The sequence below is a fragment of the Trichosurus vulpecula genome, chromosome 2 (assembly GCF_011100635.1).
Source record: "Trichosurus vulpecula isolate mTriVul1 chromosome 2, mTriVul1.pri, whole genome shotgun sequence".
Classification (NCBI taxonomy): Eukaryota; Metazoa; Chordata; class Mammalia; order Diprotodontia; family Phalangeridae; genus Trichosurus; species Trichosurus vulpecula.
In genome coordinates this window covers 434,919,802-434,940,123 of record NC_050574.1, presented here as the reverse complement: position 1 = coordinate 434,940,123, position 20,322 = coordinate 434,919,802, and the positions used below count along the sequence as shown (strand labels likewise).

The following is a 20,322-nucleotide window of genomic DNA, read 5'->3' as shown; positions in this document are numbered from 1 at the left end:
AAACATGAAGAAAGTTTTTTTTAAATGCTTTGATCTGCATTCAGATCCTATCAGTTCTTTCCCTGGAGGTAGATAGCATTTTTCATCATAAGTCCTTTGGAATTTGTCTTGGATCATCTTATTGCTCAGAATAGCTAGCTGGTCACCATTACAGTATTGCTGTTACTGTATACAATGTTCTCCTGGAAGCTCCTTCACTTTGCATCAGTTTATATGTATTTCCACATTTTTCTGAGAGCATTCTGCTCACCATTTCTTATAGCACAATAGTATTCCACTACAATCATGTACCACAACTTATCCAGCCATTCCCCAGTTGATAAGCAAGGGATGCTACATTCTGAAGCCCAGGGCCACGAAGGCCTGATCTTCTCCTCAAGTTGACTCTAATTTGCCAATGCTAACTCTCTCTTGAGTCCATGGCAGTTTTCTTCTCTACTGATAGAGGTGTTTCTCCTTGAAGTTGCTTTCAGTCTCCAGTGACTGCCTCTTTGTACCTGTGTGTGTCTGAAGTGTCTGTCTCTACTCTACACTTGACACTCCTACTACTTAATGTGCTATCTACAACTCCAGGTGACTAACTGCACTGTCATGGCCAAAAAGAGGGAAGGTAAGAAAGAGATATTGCCACCCCCCTCAAAATTATTCCTTCTGAGGTTGGATGTCTTCCTTGACTGCTAGCTCCCAGCATAGACTGCCTCACAGTCTCCAGGGCTTAGCATGTAAAACACCCGAGATGTGGCCAATTTATTTGCTAATTCTGACGATGGGTGGCTAGGTGGCAGCTGAAGTGGATAAAGTGCCAGGCCTGCAGCTAAGAAATCTCATTTTCCTAGTTGAAATCTAGCCTCATATACTTATAAGCTGTGGGACCCTGGGCAAGTCATTTAACCTTGTTTGCCTCAGTTCCCTCTTCTGTAAAATGAGTTGGAAAAGGAAATGACAAACTACTCCAGTATATTTGCCAAGAAAACCTCAAAAGGGATTACTGAGAGTCAGACACAATTGAAAACAACTACACAACTTCTGATTCAGTCAGAGTAAAATAAATGTTCATACTGCATAAACTGGTCACTGGATGCTAACACCTTGTTACCAGATCAGTGTTACATCATCTATGTCTACATCCTGTGACTACATCAAGTGAACTGGGTATAGAAAGGGAGCAAATATCTCCCCACTTTATATATGTGAACCCCTAAACATAAGTTAAATATAGATTTCTCCCACATGTAAGGCAATTTAGGGTCATTCTACACCGGAGAGTGTTAAAACCCCTAGCTAGGTAGGATCTGCAGATAACATAAGGGAGCATATATAAGAAGATGATGCGTTATAGAGGTGTAAATAAGATGGTGGTGAATGAAGGCAGGAAATATATTTCCTTTATAAATATCCTCATTCACCAGTAAGCTGCTGAAAAGAAGATAGGTATAGGGGGCTGGCAATATGTTGTTGTTTATCCTTCATTTCGAAGAGGACCAATGACATCACAGCTGACATCTGCACTTAGGTGTGAATTAGATTTAAGTGAGGCAGAGTTGCACAAAGTCATCAGCCTCACTCTAGCTTATCAAGTCATCAAAGTCCAATGGCAGGACAAAAGTCAGGATGACTGGACATGGCCGAGGATGCCGTGGATGACCTTGGAATCTTCCATGTCTGACCAAGCTCTAAGCGGGCCTTTCATCTGCCTATTCTGCTCATGGGAGTCTTCATGTGCTTGGGGTAGAATCCCCCTAACTTTCCTTTGAGGCCTCTGGGTTAACCTTAACCCAGTTTAGCCCATCTGCCAAAACAGTTTTACCCAGGTGCGGCTGCTGCATATGCTAGAGCTTCTTGGAGCCACAGGTGGCAGTGGGGTGACAGGTATATTCCAAAGGTCGACAAGCAAGCCCTCACACCAGAGATGCTAGTCCCCTCTGAACACCATCTATTCCTCTTACAAAGGGAATCCAAAAGGAAATTCACATGGTACAGCATATGGCAACGAGCTCCCTTTGTCCAGGGCTAGCTCACATATGCGCTCGCCTAGGGGATTTGTCTTTTCTTCAGGTGCTGAATGACATGTGGTGGCTGTGTGGCCCCAGACAACTCAACCCCTCAAGGCAACTCTCTAAGACTGTGTTGCCTGTCAGAAGGTGTCAACCTGTACTGGAAGATGGACTTATGGAGGGATCCCTTACCCATGAAGTCACATGTCCGATGCCTATCCCTTCGGGTTGTTAATATCGCTCTGCTTACACTCTCTTCTGCAAATCACCTTTGAGCTAGATAATCAATATGGTCATAGAGTGATCAGAAAGGTTTGCAGTCTCCCAGGGGAGATTGTTATTTTTTTTACTACTTCCCCTGATGCCTCTAGGTACAGGCTGGTTGTATCTTTTGCTTTTCCCTGACTAACCAGGTTCCCCAGCCTCTTCCCACAATGCCAGCACTGATTAGTGAGTGGCCATTAATTTCTTTTATATAATAGAGAATAGACAACGCAGTAATAGGGAAGAGAACAAAAAGGTGAAAGGAAACAGTTTGTCAGCTACAACAGTGACCAATGCTTCTGACTGTAAGAGCAAAAAACTTTTGTTTAGATTCATTCCTTCTTGGGGGGGATGGGAAATGCTGGACCTCAGAGCAGTTCCTCAGAGAAGCAGCTTCTTCTCCCAATTCCAAGGGAAGAAGGGTAACGTCTCTTGAGGGGCACGCAGGTAATATCACCTATCATCGTCCTTAGCCCTGTAGCCACCTTCAGGGGCCTCCGACTTCAGTTCAGAAGCTTGTCATAGTATCTCAGAGGGGAAACTGCAAAGGGGGTAGGGAAAATGCCTGAGTACCCAGAATTTCCCCCACATGATGCTACGATGGAGGATGCCACACGAACTCCAAACCTGCTTCCTTGCTCTTCTCTTTCTAGAATCTTTCTGCATAAAATGGTCCCACAATCTACCAGTTGCACATTTTCAATGCCGGTAGATTCTGGGGAGGATTCGCCTGTGTGCACGTACATAAATGCATACTTAAGTATAGCTGCATGTCTGTACCTACATACATATATGTGCAATAAATACATATATGTATATGCACATGTGTGTAACATAGGCTCTGGGCTCGCTTTCTCAATATAAACTAGGACTAGTACCTAGCAGGTAGGGTCTGAAAAGCATGCCTGCTATCTCTCCCCTGAGGGAGAAGGGTTCTAGGGGTAAACCATGAGAGGATGGAAAGTGCGGTTCAAGCACTATAGCTTGTGAGCCCCACTGGAGCATTTCCCTCAAAGATTATAGGTTATATCAATTAATCAGCTAACCTTACAATTGGTACATGCCTCCAAAAGTCTGTGACACACTCTCCTACAAGGGCATTTAGAGTCTAAAGGAAAGTGGGCTCAAGTTTATTGATTTCATGTGGCAATGGAGGAAAATTCACAATTCCTAAAAGTCTTTTAATACAAGTCCTTTTCTTATAAGTCCCTTCCTGGGGCCTTCATGAGGTTTTCCCTAGGAGTGGTGGGGCTCTCTGATGGCTAACTGATTGCAAAGTGCTCCAAGCTCCCTTTCCTCGGGCATAATTTATCCTCAGCTCCCAATGTAGAAACTGCCATTGATTCTGTGAACTCTGCTAGGATTCCTGTGGGAAATCCAAAATCTTCTGATCTTTAGAAGTTCACACGGGCATCTTCTGATCAAAGAGAGGAGAAGGGAGACAGGATCTCTTCTCTTCCCCTAAGCGACTCCCTCTCAGAGCCTTGGACAGAAGCGCTCTCTCCTCTCTGCTGGCCAGACGATGAAATGCTTGGTTCCAAACTAGCTTGCTGTTTTATAGAAGACCCCCACAAGCTATGACTGCATCTTCTCAGCCAATCCCAATATGGTTCTTGGGTAGTATCACTTCATTTCTTCCAGTGGCTTAAAGCCTTCTAGTCCTTCCCTGCTGTGATTAACTAGATCACTCACAGCAAATTTAATGGCTTTGATTGATAAGCTGACTCAGAAGAAATCTCTAGGCCTTGTTCACACGTAGTTCATCCCTCTGATTAATTAACTCATTTGGGAAGTCCCAGCCCTCAATAATTATGAGGTAGGGTATGGACCACCCCCCACACACACACACATATGATAAGTGCATGTATACACACATACACACGTACACAGGCATGCAGATATATTTTTCTAATGGTTAAGAAGAAACACTACAACTTATCAGACCTTAGGCATTTGGTGGGGAGGGAAGGCTTTTTCCCCCAACAGGATACATATGTTTTCACTTTTAAAAGGATTATTGCTATATATTGAGCATTAACAATGGAATAAATGCTGATTTTAGATTTCAGGAAGTGCAGTTCATGCCCTGAAACCTCAGTGCCAGAGATACCTAAGGCCCATCTGACAGATGAGGTCACAAGCTAAGAATTTTCTAACTATGCAGGGACTGTGAGTGATGTCTAATTACTGTGGTGGTTAGATGCTTCAATCTATGCACTGTTCTGCAGTACAGGGACCCCACATATTTCCAAAATGAAATTTCACCGAGCTTCTGTTTTTCTTAAAGTTCTAGTTTTCCATTTCCAGAATGAAGCAGAAAATATATGTTAGAAGGAGCTGTCTCCACATGCATACACCTTCTCATTCTTCTGATAACTAGCCAAAATCCAAAATAGTAGGTTTTTGTAATCAGGTGTGTTTTGAAACTTGTTTCTAAAATTACGGTTTATGTAGTCGTCAAATGATCTGCTTTGTTTAATTTGGGCTCACACTTTGGCATTGCCTCTAAGCAAACGTATGACCCCTCCTGACAAGGCTTGAATTTAGGAAAAAACAGCAAGTATCCCTGTTAAAGCTGAAGAATTTGGTTCATACTATAGTAGAAAGCAAAGGGAATTTCCACTGTGTTTTTTTTTCAGGGCTTTCTCAGCACAGGCTCAAAAAAAATGTTGATGATTTATGCAAATGAGAAAGGAAATGTGCCCCCAGGGATCTCAGCACAGAAACTCAAGTTGAATTCTGAATTCTCACCCTGGCTCTGTCACTGACTCACTGTATGACTGTGGGTGAGCCATTTAACCTTCTTTCTTTCTAAATTCCTTTACATTCCTAAATAGGGGCTAACAGTTCTGCACTTCAAGTATCTCAAGGGGATGTTGTAAAAATGAATTAAATGTTGGTAAACTACTTAGGAGATCCATAGATTAGAAATACAACATATGGTTTTAATGAGAATTTTTCTTTGTCCGAATTTTTTCACACTCCCTAAAACACTCCACAAAAAGGAACTTTTCTACTCTTTATAAATTTATATGTATATATACATACATGATATATATATATGTGTGTGTGTGTGTATATGTATATGTATATAGTTGTTGCTGAGTAATTTTGGTCATGTCTGATGCTATGACTCCATTTAGGGTTTTCTTGGTAAAGATACTGAAGTGGTTTGTCATTTCCTTCTCCCGCTTATTTTATAGATGAGGAAACTGAGGCAAACAGGGTTAAGCAACTTCCCCAAGGTCACACAGTTAGTTAAGTGTCTAAAGCCAGATTTGAACTCAGGTCTTCCTGACTTTAGGCCTGGTGCTCTATCAACTATGCAACTGAAAAATAGAACTGTCTGTTTCCAACCTGTGTCAACAAGGTCACAGGCCCTTTGGAAAGAAGTGAGTGTGGGTACTCCACTGCTTTTTCAGCTAATTTTTTCTTAACTTACCCTGCCCTGCATCTCTCTATTCTATCGCCCAGTCCCTCAACTCCTTCCAACTTCCCCAATCTCTCCTAAAAATGATAAGGATATCCAAGTTCTTGGTTACAATGTGCAAAAGTCACTAATGATTACAGAAATGCAAATTAAAGTTACTCTGATATTCTACCTCACACCCATCAAATTGGCAAAAAAAAAAAAAGTGAAATGGCAAATGGGGGGGGGGTTGCAGGAAAATGGTCAACACTAATGCACTGTTTGTGGAATTATAAATTTGTTTTTAAAAAAATTCTAGAAAACAATTTAGGGAACTATACTCCAAAAGCTACTAAATTGTGCATATCTTTCGATCCAATGGTATCATTGCCAGGCCTATAACCAATAGTATGCTGGTAAACATTTAACAACCAGCTTGCTGGAAAAAATGACACTTTTAAGTTTATTACATTTTCTCCATCACTTTCTTAAGTCAAGAAAATCAACAACAACAACAAAAAAAAAAATGAGGTCCCAATTTGGTTTTTTTGTTCAGTCATGTTTGACTCTTCATGACCCCATTTGAGGTTTTCTTGGCAGAGATCCTGGGCTGCTTTGCCATTTCCTCCTCCACCTCATTTTACAGATAAGGAAACTGAGGCAAACAGGGTGAAGTGACTTGCCCAGGGTCACACAGCTAGTAAGTGTCTGAGGCCAGATTTGAACTAAGGAAGATAAGATTTCCTGACTCCAGGCCCTGTACTCTATCCCCTTTGCCAGCTAGCTGCCATCCTAATTTGTAGCATTTGCCAATTTCTAGGCTTTAAATGCTTACACTGAAAACTCTCATTATTCCTATGAGCTGGCTCTAGCATACCATATTCTATAGCCTAAAGAAATCAAAGAAAAAGGTAAAGTTCCCATATTTACAGGAGTACTTATAGCAGTTTTGCCAGTAGTAGCACAGAACTGCAGATTCAGGGAGTGCCAACCAATTGGAGAATGGAAGAACAAATCATGAGATATTAACATAATGAAATACTATTGTGTTGTAAGAAATTGTGACAGGGACAATTTCAGAGAAACTTTGATGAACGGATGCAGAGTGAAGTGAGCAGCACCAGGAAAGCAACTTATACAGTAACAACAGTGTTGTAAAAATAAATTTTGGAAGATTTTAAAACTCTGATCTACACATTGACTAACCACAGCTCCAGAGTACTAAAGATGAAGAACGCTACCTATGCCCTGACAGAAAGGTTAAGAATTCTAGGTGCAGAATAAAATATATATTTTTCTTGACATGGACAAAGTAGAGATTTGTTTTGTTTGATTATGCACACGTTATAAGGATTTAATTTTTTTTCCTAAAGGGGGAGTGGGCAAAGGGAGAGAAAATAAATGCTTGTCAAAACAAACCATAAGGATATACAAAAATATTTATAGATTTTTTTTGAGGTGACAAAGAATAGGAATCTAAGGGGGCGTTCATAAATTGAGAAGCATTTGAATGAGTTATGGTATATAAATATGAAAGAGTACTACTGTACTATAAGAAATGTTAAAGGGGATGATTTCAGAGAAACCTGGATAGTTATATAAACTGATACACTGAAGTGAAGTAAACAGAATCAGGAGAACAATGAATACAAAGACAACAATGTGGTAAATACAAACAACTTTGAAAGAATTCAGAATTCTGACCAGTGTAATGACCAATCATAACTCTAGAGAACTAATGATGAAACATGCTACCTACCTCATGATAGAAGTGAAGAACTCAGTCTCAGAATGAGACAAAAATTTTTTAATATGGCTGGTGCAGAAATTTGTTTTACTTTACTGTACACATTTGTAACAGAAGCTTGTTTTTTCTTTCATTTTCAATGGAGAAAAAAGGAAGATTTTTGCTGGTTTAAAAAATACAATTTTGTAAAAGAAAAATGCTTATTTTTTTAAAATGAAATTTGAAGAAAAAAAACTAAGAAAAAGAGAGGGATATTCAGTGGTTCCCTAGGGCTTGGTTGACTGTCAGGTTATAAAGAAGACTTTCAAATGACACAAGCTATGTGTTGCTTACCATTGATAATGTGCTATTCTAGTCAACATTCCCCATTTGTATTTTTACCAATCAAATGGCCCTGAAAAAAATGTATATTCCATGCTAATGTCTGATTCCCTAATCCCAGTACACTGTTCCCTTTAAGAATGCAAAGGTATAATAATATATAATAAAATAATTAATTAAATAATTGAAATAATAAAATAATTAATAAATAAAATAATTGATAATAAAATTTATTAAGTGCCTGTTATACACCAGGAACTGTGTTACAGGTGGGAAGAGTGCCATCACCAATTCCCCCTCAAAAAGAAGCCAAAAAGAGAAGTACCATTTCTTGGCATCCTGCATTCTACCCTTCCATTCATGGTAGATTTGGGAGCACCTAAGCAATGCATTCATTCCTTAAAATTGGTTCCTATTGAGTGTTCACAAGCAAAGGGCTGCCCTAGGATGGACTCCTAGAGTTCTCAGCAACCACCCACACTACCTGGGCCTTTGCCATGGATCTGCACCTTTTGCCCCCCGGTCAAGTGCTGCCATCATGGTGAAGCTGCTAACAATCAAGGTGAACCAAAGAAAGTGGCTCCTCCCCCAAAGAAGACAGAAGATAGTGAAGATAAGGACATGTCAGAAGATGAAGAAGACAGTAGAGAAGAAGTTGTGGTCCCTCAGAAGAAGGGCAAGACTTGCTGTGACTACACAAGCAAAGAGAGTAACACCAACCAAAAAAGTTATTGTTGACATCACACCTGCCAATAAAGCAGTTATGACTCCTGGTAAGAAGGTAGGCCCCCATAGACCCTTCTAAGAAAGTGGTTATCTCAGCCAAAGCTGTCATCATATCAGGCAAGAAGGGAGACATTCCAGCTAAAGTAACACCCAAGGAGGAGACAGATGAAGAGGAGGATGTAGAGCCCATCAAAGAAGCAATAAGAAAGAGGAAAAAGGAAATGGGTGAACAGAAAGCCCCAAAAGCCAAGAAAGAGAAATTAGAAGTGGGAGCATCTGCAAATTTCAATCTCTTCCCTGGTAAGCTGAATTTCAACAAAACCGCTTCTGAGCTTAAAACTGACATCATGAAAGTTCTTTGCAAAAAAAGGACCTTGCCATTGTGGTAAGCGTTGGCACCATCAGGAAGTTTGCTATGTGGAATTCAAATCCACTGGAGATGTGGAAAAGGCTCTGAAACTCAGTGGCTCCAAAGTGCTTGGCTCTGAAATGAAGCTGGAAAAAAAAAAAAAAACAAAAGAAAACAAAAAAGATCCAGATGCAGAACATTCTTCATCAAGGATCTACTATATGAAGTAACTCAGGAAGAGCTCAAGGAAGTGTTAGAAGATGCTATTGAGATCAGACTGCATGAAGGATGAGACACCCAAAGGAATTGCCTATGGTGAATTTAAGATAGAATCAGATGTGGATAAGGCTTTGGAAGAGAAACAGGGAACTAAGATTGATGGTCAGGATCGCATTCTGGACTACACAGGGGAGAAAAGTCAGGGATGAGAGAATTCAAGAGCTGGGAAGGATTATCCCTGGAGCAGGAACAGCAGCAAGTCAGCAAAGACACTGGTGCTGAATGACCTCACCCACAGCACCACTGAAGAAAGTCTGCAGGAAATGTCTGAGAAGGCTAAATCCACCAGCTTGCATCAGAACAACCAAGGCTGACCTAAAATGTACTCGTTCATTGATTTTGCCTCTGTGGAAAATGTGAAAGGAGCTTTGAATTCCTGTAACATAGAAACTGGAGGCAGAGCCATACAGCTGCAGCTGAAGGGACAGGCTACAGCGAATGCAGCACTGAGGAGCCAGTCCTACAAAACTTCATTCATCAAAAGGTCTGTGTAAGGACACAAGAGAAGAAACAAAGAAAAATTCATTTCACAGCTCTGTGGGTGCCAGGACAGTCACAGACAGGGAGACAGGGTCGTCCAAAGGGTACAGTTTTGTGGACTTCAACTCAGAAGAAGAGGCTAAAGCTGCAAAAGACTCCACGGAAGCCAGGGAGATTGATGGAAACAAAGTCACTGTGGATAGGGCCAAGCCCTGACGAGGTGGTAGAGGAGGCCAAGGAGGCTTTGGAGGCAGAGGCTGATGAAACTGTAGAGGTCAGAGTGGTTGATGAGGAGGCTGAGAAGGAGGAAGAGACAAGCCACAAGAAGAACAGGTTTGAATAGCTTCTCCTCATTCTCTCTCCCCTTGCCATTTTGGACGAACTCTGGGGGTTTATGTCCTTCTGAGGACATTCCAAGACAAACATGCTGTCTGGAGGCTGTCTTGGAAAAACCTGGATGACATTTCAAGGGAGAGAGTGTGTTAGTTTTGACTTTCTGCAGAGATAGGTGATGGACGTGGGAGTTAACCTTTTTGTCTATGATTTGTCTTGAGTTTATAAGGGTATGTTCAATGCACAAAACTATTTTTTTCTACAAAAAAAAAAACCAACAACAAAACACCAAACATTGGTTCCCATCCTGGTTCTCTGAAGTGAAGGGGTGCTGTGGGGGGAAAAATACCAGCGGAACCAGATTCCACTCCTGGCTTTGCAGCTTTGGACAAATCACTTAATCTCTTGGGTCTTAGTTTCCTCGCTTAAAAATTGAGGAGTTGGACTACTTGGAAAATATCAAAGATCCCTTTTACCTCTAGATCTCATGATCCTATCACTTATCTCCCTTCAGTCTGATCTTCAGATTCTGTATCTGCTCCTGTCTAACCCTGCCCTACCCCCACAAGCTGTAATATCATTAACAAATACATGGAACAGCACAACACCAAGAACAGAACCTTAAGACCACAAAAGACTCCCCAAGAGATCAATGGGTTAGATTTCAAGGGGTCTGTCAACTGGATGGAAAAAAAAATTTACATCTTTATTTTTACTAGCCTCAAGCTAAAATGTAACATTTCCTTCTATTATTTAAAAACATCAATGAGAAGGGGTCCACAGGTTTTACAAACACTCATCTAGTCCTGATTTCTCCATTCTATCCACGAGCATAAAAACCTTTGGTCTCCCTCAGCTATTTCTGTCTCTCTAACAGCTGAGGCAGTACCTGGCCCATCCCAGGTCTCAGGTCATTCCGCCTATTTTTTAAAATTGTAATGACTGACCATTGACTCTTTACCCCCCACACTTTCAGGGAGGCCATAATCCACCCCCAACCCCAGAAGAGACATACAGAGTAGTCACTCTTCATTTGGGTCATTCTGTACCTAAAGTACTGTTTTACATAGGAAAGATGCTCACGACCAGGAGAGCTAATATGGTTTTCCAAACCCAGGTGGCATAATTAGCAACAAAGTCTTGGGTGTTCCATGACTAGGCCTTGTAAGATACTCTACTATCTATCTTAAGCCCCACGACATACTGATCCACCAGCTCCCTGGACAAGCCAGATGAATAGGCCAAAGAGCTCCAAGGCACTGGTAACTTTAGCTGGTCATGAGCCTGTAGCCCAGGAAGTTCACTATTGATCCAAAAAAGGTAAGATTTCTCCTCATCTGGGTCTCTGTAGAGTTTGAGGGGCTTCCTCCTGTTTTATCAAAGACAGTCTCCTGTGGAAAGAGTGTGAGAATTTCTTGGAGTTGACAGATCTCTTCCAAAGGAAATTGCCATTCACCATTTAAGCAGCTCAGGAAAATAAAAATGTCAACTTTGGCTAGCTAATTTAATCCAATTTCAATAAACATTTATTAAGTTGCTATTATGTGCAAAAATAAATAAATGAAGCAGGCATGCTCCCAAGGAGCTTGTACTCTATGGAGGAGGACACAACTTGTACACGAGTACATACGAAATAATTTCAAGGAGAAATTGAATCAAGAAAACAATTTGCTCGATGAATACAACAACGTAAATGAAAAGAACTATATTAGCAACAACCATAAAAAGTAATGAAACTGACCAAGTTTGTCCCTGAAAAAAAAAGATGAAAACACAAGCTGCCGTCCTTTCTTTGCAAACGTAGGAGGCGACCTGGAACATTGCACATTCTTGGTGAGTGGCTTCGTCAACCTGATAGTTAGGTTTGCTACTGATTTTCTTCTTTTAAATTCTTTGTTACCAAAGATGGTTCCCTGGGGAGGAAAGAAGAAAGGACTATATTCAGGAACAAATTTGATGTAGAGACAAAAAAAGATTATACAGCCAAAGAATTAGAAAAAAAGAGGAAAAGGACCCATATGTACAGTGTTTATGTAAAAAATATGTAAATATATATATACATATAAAGAGATATAGACAGATATGGATACAGATATAGATATATACATGCCCTTTCGCTGCATTAAAAGAACTAGAAATTCAAAGGTTGCTCCAACTTTGACGCTCAATGTCTTTTCACCAACTTCAGCTGGGGCAATAAACTCCTCCCAAAGTCTTCCTTTAGAAAAGGCTCAGAAAATGATAAACTCTTAATTTTTTTTATCCGCTACTTAGCTTTGGTTTCAACTCTGGGACCATCATGCCCCTGCGAGGGGTGCCACCTGGTGTTCTCCCCCCACCATTTTTTAGCTTTCTTTGTGTACGGTCTTCCCCCTTTAGATTATAAGCTCTTTGAGGACAGGGACTATTATTCTTTTTAAGTTTGTATTCCTGGAATTTAATATATTACCTAGCACTTACTAAGCCATCAATAAATGCTTATGGACTATTGACTATTGATAGACTAGATGAGCTAGAGACCATCTCAAAGCTCTATTTCTTCTGTTTTGTGTTTCTTTCTTGAGCATAGGTGACCAAGTATCAACCTTAAGATGGATGTGCCAAGATTTAGAAAGGTCTTTATGCATTTAAGAGGTCTGGAGGTCCTGTTCCCTTGGTCATGGCTAATTGGGAACGTTCTAAATTGGAGAAAATGACCGTCGGCAAGAGGAGAAGCCCAAGCCCTGACCTCGCTGGTCAGAAGCCATGGAGTTTGAGGGGATAATGTAGAGCCAAGGTGAGATGGAATAATTCCTATTCGTAAGTTCTGAAAACTGCCTCCCGGCAGAGTATAACAAAAGTTAGTACTGTTGCAAATTTGGTTTGTTTCTGCCAATGTGTTCTGAGAATAATAGTAAAGTTACTCCATCTTGTATGCTCTGATACAGACTGGTGTGAACAACAACAGCATAAAAGCAAACTCTGAAAGATTTAAGAAGGGGGCAGCTAGGTGGAGCAGTGAGTAGAGCACCGGCCCCAGAATCAGGAGGACCTGAGTTCAAATCTAGCCTCAGACACTTGACATACTTACTAGCTGTGTGACCTTGGGCAAGTCACTTAAGCCCAATAGCCCTGCCTTCCTCCCTGCAAAAAAAGAAAATAGAAAGATTTAAGAATTCTGATCAATGCAAGGATACTACTCCACCCTGACAGAGAAGTGATAGTCTCAGGATGCAAGAATGAAACATACCTTTTGAGACATGGCCAATGTGAAGATTTATTTTCCTTGACTGTGCACATCTGTTACATGGATTTTGTTTTTCCAGTGGGGGGGGGGGGGTGGAGGTGGGAAGCAAGGCAGCAGAGAAAAAAAATCCATTCTTGATATAATTGAAAAAATAAATTTTAATTTTAAAAAAAAGTTAGCCTAGAGGCTGAGTGAACCTCTTGTGGATGAATTAAATCAAGTTGTGACTTCAACCACCTTAACTTAAATGTTCCGATGCAATTAAGTTTCATACCTATGAAACACAAACTGTCTTTGCTAATGACTAAAGCTAGTTCAGTCTTTTTGCCCCATTTTACTGCTTTCCACACTAGTTCCACCTCGCATGACTCAGAATAACCCGTGAAGCTACGATGAATTTGACCCCATCTGCTATCTCTCCACTGTCTTCCACATGGAACTTGAAGAGAACACTCAGGATGGACTGAATAGCTGTCTTCCAGCAGCTTTGTCAAATTAAAAAGGATTAGATTTATTCTACTGCTCCCCAGAGCACAGAATTAGGAGAAATGAGTAGAAGCTGAAGAAAGGCATATGTGGGTTCTATACAAAAGTAAATTGCCTAACAAATAGAATTATCTAAAAGCAAAATGTGCTATTTGGGAGATACTGAGTCACCTCTCAACAGAAACTTTCAAGTGAAAACTAGATGGTCTTTAAAGATCTTTTCAACTCTAAGTAATTTTGATTCAGTGAAACCGAGGTCCCAAGAGCAGACATGATTTGCCCAAGGTCACATAGCTAGTAAATGGCATTAGTAGAATTTGAACCCAGGTCTTCTAACTCAAAGTTCCATCTTCTTTCTACTTCATGACACTGCTGGAACATCTAGAAACTTTGTGAATCTGTTGCATGTAAGGCTTATTCTAGAGCACCACCCCACATTACACCATCCAAGACATGCCTATGATGGTAGAAATCAGTGAGTGGTAGCCAATTGAATCTGAGCCCATGAAATGTGCCTTAATAAAAAGCTATCAAGGGGGGTGGAGCCAAGATGGCGGCTGGTAAGCAGGGACTAGAGTGAGCTCCGTACAGAATCCCTCCAAAAACCTATAAAAAAATGGCTCTGAACCAATTCTACAACGGCAGAACCCACAGAACAGCAGAGGGAAGCAGGGCTCCAGCCCAGGACAGCCTGGATGGTCTCTGGGTGAGGTCTATTCCACACGAAGCTGGGAGCTGGGAGCTGGGTACGGAGTGGAGCAGAGCCCAGCCTGAGCGGCGTGGAACAACCAAACTTGGAGTCAGGTGGATGGGGCCCCTAGCGCCCTGAATATGTGAGCTGTGGCAGTTACCAGACCCCTCGACCCACAAACACCAAAGACTGCGGAGAAGGTTAGTGGGAAAAGCTGCGGGAGTGGAAGGAGTTCGAGGTTCGGCTTCCAGCCCCTGGGGCAGCAGAGGTGGGGCAGCTACAGTTGCTGCTGCTTCTGGCCCCAGGCCCACCTGGTGGGAGGAATTAAGTGGCGGATCAGAGCAGGAGTGCAACAGCCTGCTGAAGATCTAAGCCCAGCCCAGGCTGGGGGTTCTTGGGGAAGGAGTAGTGTGGGTCTGACAGAGCTGGCACCTCCCCCCCAAACGTGGAACATAGAACTTGTTAGTCTACAAGCAGTCATACCCCACTGAAAAACTCAAGGGTCAAGTTAGTTGGTTGGGAATATGGCCAGGCAGCAAAAACGCGCCCAGATTCAGTCTCAGACTTTGGATTCTTTCTTTGGTGACAAAGAAGACCAAAACATACAGTCTAAAGAAGACAACAAAGTCATAGAGCCTACAACAAAAGCCTCCAAGAAAAACATGAACTGGCCCCAGGCCATAGAAGAACTCAAAAAGGATTTGGAAAAGCAAGTTAGAGAAGTAGAGGAAAAATTGGGAAGAGAAATGAGAAGGATGCGAGAAAACCATGAAAAACAAGTCAATGACTTGCTAAAGGAGACCCAAAAAAATACTGAAAAATACACTGAAGAAAACAACACCTTAAAAAACAGACTAACTCAAATGGTAAAAGAGCTCCAAAAAGCCAATGAGGAGAAGAATGCCTTGAAAGGCAGAATTAGCTAAATGGAAAATGAGGTCCAAAAGACCACTGAAGAAAATACTACTTTAAAAATTAGATTGGAGCAAGTGGAAGCTAGTGACTTTATGAGAAATCAGGATATTATAAAACAGAACCAAAGGAATGAAAAAATGGAAGACAATGTGAAATATCTCCTTGGAAAAACCACTGACCTGGAAAATAGATCCAGGAGAGATAATTTAAAAATTATTGGACTACCTGAAAGCCATGATCAAAGAAAGAGCCTAGATACCATCTTTCAAGAAATTATCAAGGAGAACTGCCCTGATATTCTAGAGCCACAGGGCAAAATAGAAATTGAAAGAATCCATCGATCGCCTCCTCAAATAGATCCCAAAAAGAAATCTCCTAGGAATATTGTCGCCAAATTCCAGAGCTCCCAGATCAAGGAGAAAATACTGCAAGCAGCCAGAAAGAAACAATTTGAGTATTGTGGAAACCCAATCAGAATAACCCAGGATCTGGCAGCTTCTACATTAAGAGATCGAAGGGCATGGAATGGGATATTCCGGAGGTCAATGGAGCTAGGATTAAAACCTAGAATCACCTACCCAGCAAAACTGAGTATCATGTTCCAAGGCAAAATATGGATTTTCAATAAAATAGAGGACTTCAAGCTTTCTCAGTGAAAAGACCAGAACTGAATAGAAAATTTGACTTTCAAACACAAGAATCAAGAGAAGCATGAAAAGGTAATCAAGAAACGGAAATTGCAAGGGACTTACTAAAGTTGAACTGTTTTGTTTACATTCCTACGTGGAAAGAGGATGTGTATGATTCATGAGACCTCAGTATTAGGGTAGTTGAAGGGAATATGCATATGTATATGTATATACATATATATATATATATATATATATATATATGTTTATGTATATATAGATAAGTGAATGTGTATGTATGTATATATCTATGTGTATATGTATGTATGTGTATGTATGTGTATATACATATATATGTGTGTGTTTATATATGTATATGTATATATATGTAAAAAAGAGAGAGCAGACACAGGGTGAGTTGAAGATGAAGGGAAGATATCTAAAAGAAATAAAATGAAATTAAGGGATGAGAGAGCAACATACTGAGAGAGGGAGATAGGGAGAGATAGAATGGGGTGGATTATCTCGCATAAAGGTGGCAAGAGGAAGCAGTTCTGTGGGAGGAGGGGAGAAGGCAGGTGAGGGGGGAATGAGTGAATCTTGCTCTCATCAGATTTGGCCTGAGGGGGAATACCATACATACTCAGTTGGGTATCTTACCCCACAGGAAAGAAGAGGGAGGAAGATAGGAAAAAATAAAATAAAAGGGGGGGATGATGGAGGGGAGGGCAGATGGGGGTAGAGGTAATGAAAACAAACACTTTGGAAAGGGGACAGGGTCAAGGGAGAAAATTCAATAAAGCGGGATGGGTTGGGAAGGAGCAAAATGTAGTTAGCCTTTCACAACATGAGTATTGTGGAAGGGTTATACACAATGATACATGTGTGGCCTAGGTTGAATTACTCAACTTCTTAGGGAGGGTGGGTGGGAAGGGAAGAGGGGAGAGAATTTGGAACTCAAAGTTTTAAAATCAGATGTTCAAAAAAAAAAAAGTTTTTGCATGCAACTAAAAAATAAGATACACAGGCAATGGGGCGTAGAAATTTATCTTGCCCTACAAGAAAGGAAGGGAAAATGGGATGAGAGGGGAGGGGAGTGATAGAGGGGAGGGCTGACTGGGGAACAGGGCAACCAGAATATATGCCATCTTGGAGTGGGGGGGAGGGTAGAAATGGGGAGAAAATTTGTAATTCAAACTGTTGTGAAAATCAATGCTGAAAACCAAATATGTTAAATAAATAAATTTAAATTTAAAAAATAAATAAATAAATAAATAGAATTTAAAAAAAAATAAAAAGCTATCAAGAACTGTTCAGTGTTCCAGGGGAGTTGTTCATTGGACCTCTACAACCTCCTGAATACATGGATGTGGAGTTTTGTTCATATTCCTTAATGGCTATCAGTACTTCTTCCTGTTCTGTCATAGCCAATCCTTTATCCCCAATCAATAATTTCCTAGAACTTCACTAGAAAATACAGGAATTTAGGGCTTTTGGCTGGCACCAATGAGGCCAAGAACTTGCCCTTCAACTGGCTACATGACCAACTGAGATTAAGGGGTCATAGTTTCAACCAGACACCAATATTCTCTCACCATATCTGAGAACTTCTCCCACTCTAGCTCTATCTCAATACCAAACTGTGATCTGTGATCTGGAGATCCCAGTGCTGTTCATACGAAAGAACAATAAGCTATGCTTTATACCCTGATTACAGGGATCTGGAAGCAATCACCATCTCAGACTAGTACTCCCTCCTGTTTAAACCTTACTTGCAGGACCAGTTGAGCCAGGTCAACATATTTACAAAATTAGACCTTCAAGGTGTCCAACCTGAGCTGGGGGTAGGGTGAGGTGAGGTGAGGTGGGGGGGCCAGTTGTACTGGAGGCAGGGGTGGAGATGAATGGAAGACTGAATTCAGCACCTGTATGGGAAGTCCAAGTCTATTATGATACTCTTTGGCTTCTTTAACAACATTCCAGGTAACTTTTAGCACTTTATGAACCCCATTTTCAGCCACATTCCTACATTCGCAAGCACCTTACCATCTCTTGAAGTTCATGCCAACCTTCTTAGCCTACCTACATTTCTTCATAAGGCTGAAGTGATATTTCAATAAGGAGAAGGAATTCTTGAACAGATGAGGTGAATGATGGGTGGAAGATAAGGGCTAAGTTCTAACAGAAGACTCTGGAACTTGAATTCTAGAACTGGAACTTGAAGAGCCTGAGGTGGTTCCTAAGCTTAGAATGCAATCATAACCACTTCCTCCTCCTGTTTTCCTCCTTAATGGCACTCCTCAAGCTGAGCAAGTCTTTTCAAATGTTGGATGTATATGTGTGCCCATTGTTTTAACAATCCGGGTAGCAGCTTCTGTAGGGGTATAAGATTCACCCACAGCCAGCACCCAGAAAGCTGCCAACAGCACAGGTTCTTTCGATCTGCTTAAGCAAGGGAAGCAAGGTGAAGGGGTTGACAAGCTTACTTTTAATTCAGCATTCAAATATTATTCAGTTAGTTCAGGGGAAAAAAACCAGCACCCTGAACTTCAAAACAAAATGCAAACAAATTACAAACATCAACAGACTTTGTCTGATTCAAGTCCCAACAGATAGTTACCAGAGTTCAACAAAGTGTCAACATCCAGGTTTACAAGCTGGAGGGCTCCTTAGCTACAGCTGCCCAGAGTCTCCTCATCAACACCATCTCCAGAGCCCCGCACAAATGGCTCTGTCCTCCCTTCTTGTAGGGCTTCAGACATCATCAAACATCATCTGAATCACCAGAGCTCAGGCTCTGGTGATTGGTTCTTGAGTTGGCCCCTCCCCTTAGGACCCTAGGAGGTTCACATCCACATGGATTACGTTAACACCTAAAGGGGTTTGGGCCTGGGGCTTAGCACCTAGTACAGCTCACTGAGATAAATTGAGTCACTCAAAGAAAACAAAGGCCATTCTGATTACACCCATGCAAGATATGTATATCTATAGGAATTATATAAATATATAGACATGTGGCTCAGGAATGGCACTATCTTTGGAACTTGGTCCACCCTTCTACAAGGGAGATTACAATTTCCACCTTGAAGGGAGCAGGAGAAGGGTATTGTGTGGGTTCTTGCTCTCTTCTTCACCTATCTCCAAGAGGGGTATTGGTCTAGATTTAGATCTATATGTCTAAAAAAAATGCTGGTATAGGGGTACAAGTCAGGTTCCTAAGAAAATCAGCTTCTCTGGTTATTTATACACTTCCTTATTTTATACTCTTTCTTACCAAAGCTAGTTACACATTTAAAAAAAATGACAGCAAGTCAATCAATCAGTCGATACACATTTATTAAATACCTATTGAGTGCCAGGCAGTGTGCTAAGGACTGAAAATACTAAGAAAGGCAAAAGACATTCCTAGGAGGTCACAGTCTAATGAAGGACAGCCAGAAAATACTCAGAGTGGGAAGATGGGATGTATTGTTCAAAGAACTGCAAGAAGACCAGTGTCACCGGATCAAAGAGTACATAGTGGTGAATAAGGTTTAAGAAGACTGGAAAGGTAGGAGCGAGCCAGGTTGTAAAGGGCTTTGAATGCCAATAGAGTTTTATATTTGATCCTGGGGGTAACAGAGAGCCACTGAAGTTTACTGAGTGGGGAGTTTGGGGCACAATGTGGTCAGATCTTCACTTTAGGAAGATTAATTTGACAGCTAAGTGAAGGATGAACTAGATGGAGGAAGACCTGAAGCAGGGGGATCTGGTGCCTCAGACTATTGTACCAGTCCAGGTATAACATGATAAACATCTGATGAAGAGTGGAAGTGGTGTCACAGGAGAGAAGGGGTATATGTGAGAGATGCCATGAAGGTGGAATCGACAAGCTTGGCAACAGATTGGAATATGGTAGATGAGAGTGAAGAGTTGAAGATGAAACGTGGGTTATAAGCCTGGGTTACTGGGAGGATGGTGGTACCTTTAACAGTAACAAGGAAGTTCAGAAGGGGACAGCATTTGAGAGGAAGTTAACAAATTACATTTCGGATATGTTCGCTTAAGATATCTGTGGGACATCTAGTTTGAGATGTCTAAAAGGCAGTTGGAGATTCAAGTCTGGAATTTGGGAAAGAGGTTAAGGTTGGATAAGTAGATCTGAGAATCATCAGCAGAGAGATAATAATTAAAACTATAGGATCTAGTGAGATCACCAAGTGAAATAGCAGAGATGGAGAAGAGAAGGCCCATAAATAGTATAGAGAGAGAAGAGGTCAGAACCATGGTTAGTAGGGGACACTCATCATTAGTGGGCATGACCTGAAGGTCCAACTAAGGAGAATGAGGGGTTGTCAGACAGGTAGAAGGAGAACCAGGATAGAACAGTGGTTTGGAAACCTAGAAAGAAGGTATCGAGGAGGAGAGGGTGATCAAATGTCGAAGACTGCAGAGAGATCAAGGATGAGGACTGAAAAATGGCCACTGAATTTG

At 41.2% G+C, this 20,322-nt stretch overlaps 1 pseudogene; it reads left to right on the top strand.

Moving 5' to 3' along the window:
* The first annotated feature begins 8,356 nt into the window (after positions 1–8,356).
* On the top strand, positions 8,357–9,785 carry LOC118837316 (annotated as a pseudogene).
* The last annotated feature ends 10,537 nt before the right edge of the window (positions 9,786–20,322 follow it).